The sequence below is a fragment of the Gigantopelta aegis genome, unplaced genomic scaffold (assembly GCF_016097555.1).
Source record: "Gigantopelta aegis isolate Gae_Host unplaced genomic scaffold, Gae_host_genome ctg4215_pilon_pilon:::debris, whole genome shotgun sequence".
Lineage (NCBI taxonomy): Eukaryota > Metazoa > Mollusca > Gastropoda > Neomphalida > Peltospiridae > Gigantopelta > Gigantopelta aegis.
In genome coordinates this window covers 1-4,616 of record NW_024533741.1, presented here as the reverse complement: position 1 = coordinate 4,616, position 4,616 = coordinate 1, and the positions used below count along the sequence as shown (strand labels likewise).

Sequence of the window (4,616 nt, the reverse complement as noted above, 5' to 3'; positions counted from 1 at the left end):
CCCCATATTCTAACTCACGATTATATAATATTACATATTTAAGCACCAACATGACGATTATACCGTAGATATGAAACACAAACCGGCCTCGGTAGTGCAGTGGTTAAGCCATCGGACTACAGGCTGGTAGGTATAGGGTTCGCAGCCCGCTACCGGCTCCAACCCAGAGCGAGTTCTTACGGGCTCAATACCTCACTAACCACTAACAACTAACCCACTGTTCTGGACAGACAGCCCAGATAATTGAGGGGTGTGCCCAGGACAGCGTGCTTGAACCTTAATTGGATATAAGCACGAACATAAGCTAACATGAATTAAATGAAACACAAATAAAATATCGGATAATAACGAATACTAACTTTAGAATTCTTCCAAGAATTAACGATAATGCTATAGTGACGTCATAGACTACGATGGTTTTACAATTTTGTAACTCTAAAATAGCTTGGAAAACATGGGCTATTAAAACAATGAGAAAAACGCAGAAAAGAAAGGCAAGTGCTGATGTTAAGAGCTATGATTCAAGATGATGATGTGATAATGTGTGACTTAATACATATTCCTTAGGCTAAACACTTGAAACCGAACCAAAAATATCATATTACATCATACACGCTACAACAATATGTATAAAAGTAATTAAAGCAACACACTCCGTTTCACTCTTACCTGTAAATAAAAATTACAAAAGACATATTAATCATATTATAAATGGAAAATAAAATATAATTACGCACACACGAAAGTTGATATCGCCACATTTGGTTTCAGTGCAGCTGAGAGAGAGAGAGAGAGAGAGAGAGAGAGAGAGAGAGAGAGAGAGAGAGAGAGAGAGAGAGAGAGAGAGAGAGAGAGAGAGAGAGAGAGAGAGAGAGAGAGAGAGAGAGAGAGAGAGAGAGAGAGAGAGAGAGAGAGAGAGAGAGAGAGAGACAGACAGACAGACAGACAGCAACAGAGAGACAGACAAACAGCGATAGAGAGACGGACAGACAGAGACAGGGACAAAGAGAAAAAAGAAAGATAGAGACAAAGAGAGAGAGGAAGAGAGAGAGGAAGAAAGAGAGAGACATAGAGAGAGACAGAGAGAGAGACCGAGACAGAGGGAAAAAGAAAGAGAGAGACACACACACACAGAGAAAGAGAGATGTAGAGAGAGAGAGAGACAAAGAGAGAGAGAGGAAGAAAGAAGGAGAGAGGGACAGAGAAAGAGAGAGGGACAGACAGAAATAGAGAGAGGGGCGAGAGCGAGACAGACAGACAGACAGAGAAAGAGAGAGAGGAGAGAGAGAGAGGGTGCGAGAGGGAGAGAGGGACACACAGACACACACACACAGAGAGAGAGAGAGAGAGAGAGAGAGAGAGAGAGAGAGAGAGAGAGAGAGAGAGACAGAGAGAGAGAGAGAGAGAATGATAAAACAGCCAGTTGCTCAGGCCGTGGTATGTACTGCCAAGCGAGTGTTTTAATACTAGGCTACGACCTGCCATTGTGTACAATAGTAACTGTCAATTGATAACTAATACTTACTACAACCGTATTTTTGAAGCGTTGCTTTAAACTTTGCGTTCAGTAGCCTACATTTCGGTATATTTTCACAACCTGTCGGCTTCATACGTGCGAAGAACATCTGCATGGCTCTGTCAAAGATTCGATATGAACAGGACATCAAATCAAATGGTTTAGAAAAGAATACATGTTTGTAGTGTGCGAATATGGTTTGTATGTACATACACTCGTATGTATGCGTGGACCAGTTTATCGTATGTATGTATTATATACGAGTATCTGTGTCTGTTTTGTGTAGATATGTATTGATGTATTGATATCTATATATTGTGTGTATGTCGGGTTTGACTGTAATGCATATATCATTATTAATGCACTGACGCAGGGGATAAATGGGTCCGCTCTGGCTTCACATATTGCCTGATGTCGTTGCTGGGACTCGAACCGGTGACACCGAATTGCCCGCACCTTGCAGACTTGCCAAGATACGCTTTCGACTACCGAGCCATTCTTAAAATATAATTCTCGTTAAAACCGAACCATATGCATGGCACCTATACGCTACACGGTCGATCCCGCGTGTAATTACGTGCATGAAACAGTGAGCAAACCTGCCACTGGCAAGTAGTTAAATATGTATGCATATCTATATAGTGTATGTATGTCCAGTTTGGCTAACACATACACACATATATATATATATATATATATATATATATATATATATATATATATATACGCATGGACACCTAGGATAGACGTCCATTTTAACTTCACAAATTGTCTCTCATGCCGTTAATGGGACTCGAACCATAGGCCCGCAGTTCCCCGACTACCAAAGTAACCACACGGCTACCGAGACGTTATAGAAAAAGAACATTCAATTAGCAGCTGATATGAATCAGGCCTCAGATCACAATTAATTTCGCTATATGTGTCTATATAGCCTTAGTGGCTATACCATTTTTATTAATATCAGCAGGCCCATGGATTTTTATATGCACATTTGACTGCCTGGAGGACACATACCCTGACAAGGACAATCCCTGTTGTCCAGCTTTTTCTCCCAGGATATTGGTGTAAACAAAGACACCCTCTAAACCAGGGCGGAGTACACCCATTCTACACAAAAAGCACAACTTTTGCATGGGCCGGAATTACCACAAACAGGTCTTCAATGTCAACAAGTTACACATGTTTACAAACTACATGCTCTCTCCTGTCACTTCAGTCAAATAGTTGCCACATCATAGCTGTTTGCCATGAAATAATCACAGTCAACATACTACTTGCGCGGACAAATTTCCGGATTTTGGACAACCAAATGGGAAGATAACTACATGTATAATCTGACGCTACACGTAGCCGGTGTTAACGAAGATGAAGTCGTGAGTAAATCTGGTACTGACAAGTATGTATAGATTTATGATTCTGTGAATATCTATATATTTTAAGATTGACTAGCACATGCAAAGATACAAACGTACGGACACAGGTTACAAAAATCCATTTTGGCCTCACAAATTGTCTGGGACTCGAACTTTAAGCATCGAATTACCCGCAGTTCCTAGACCACACACGTAACCAATCGTCCATCGAAAATGTTCAGTTAACCGCTGATAATCGCAATGTAGTCACGATATTTGTATTGTATTGTATTGTATTGTATTGTACTGTACTGTATTGTATTGTATTGATTTGTATTGTATTGTATTGTATTGTATTCTATTGCATTGCATTCTATTGCATTTCATTGTATTGTATTGAATTGTATTGCATTGTATTGTATTGTATTGTACAATACTTACGTGCACCTTTAGCTGTGTTGTTTCCAGCAGCTTGAAAATCAGCCATAAGTTTTGTGGCGCACGCTTCTGCGACGGGTCTGTTACAAGCGCCGTTCACAGCAGCCATTAAATCTTTCGTAATAATAATAAGAAAAAGAAGAATGATGATAATTGATGATGATGATGATGAAGATAATACTGTTAATAATAATGTTAACAACAACAATAATAATAACAACAACAGCAACACTAATAATAATAGTAGTAATAACGATGATGATAGTAGTAGTTGTACTACTACTACTACTACTACTACTACTACTACTACTACTACTACTACTACTACTACTACTACTACTACTACTACTACTACTACTACTACTACTACTACTACTACTACACACACACACACACACACACACACACCCTTCCTCTCAAAATCCTGGCTACGGACCTGAGAAGTGTCCAAAACTCAGTTGCCACTGCACATAGGAAATAACTGGTTACTGTCTTAAGATATTGGCTTTATCTTGCTCAGGTCGAATGGCGAATGCAATCCTACAGGAATATTCGGAAAATCATTTATTTATTCCAGTTTTGTGTACGCAAATATGACGTCATACAAGATACTGAATGTGAAACAGAGCACCATATCGAGATACCAGCAAAGTGAAACATCACGTGATAGTCCCAGATCCGGTAGACCACGTCTGACGACCAGTGACGTAAGACAAGTACATACGGTTACTGCATTTATTTACGGCTTGGACTCTTAACAGCTTCCTCTACAGCAAACGCCATACCTGGACAGCGTAGGATTTCCGATCAAACTATAAAAAACCCGTCTACGTGGAGCTGGTATTCGACCAAGAAGGTCTGCTAGAAGAAGAATACTAACACAGGAACATCGTGTCAACAACGGCTTCTTTGGTGCTGACGATGCAGGTTATGACGTGTTCAACAATGGAGAAGAGTTGCCTTTAGCGATGACTACCGATTCATGCTTCGTCAAGCCGACGGAAGAGTGAGGGTATACAAGCGACGTAATGAACGTTATGCAGCTAACTGTGTACCAGATCCCGTGCTTATAAACCTTAAAGTCTAGACTTTAATAAAATCCAGACTTTAACGTCATGGCAACGCCATTCAAATAGCATCACGTTAAAGTCTGGACTTTATTAAAGTCTAGACTTTAAGTTCTTTTAAGCACGGGCCAATTAGTCAACAGATTCGGTGGTGGGAGTGTCATGTGTGCAGCCATCTGTCACACCGCTAGGACAAACCTAGTGCATATTCCAAGCAACTCAAATGCGAACATATATTGC

The 4,616-nt window shown here is 40.3% G+C and overlaps 1 long non-coding RNA gene across 1 annotated transcript; it reads right to left on the bottom strand.

Moving 5' to 3' along the window:
* Window positions 1-247: 247 nt before the first annotated feature.
* LOC121392634 lies at window positions 248-4,454 on the bottom strand. Its single transcript, XR_005960524.1, has 4 exons — window positions 4,095-4,454; window positions 3,313-3,423; window positions 1,526-1,635; window positions 248-669 (listed from the first exon to the last, which is right to left on the bottom strand). It is a non-coding gene; the product is annotated as an uncharacterized LOC121392634 (long non-coding RNA).
* Between the last annotated feature and the right edge of the window lie 162 nt (window positions 4,455-4,616).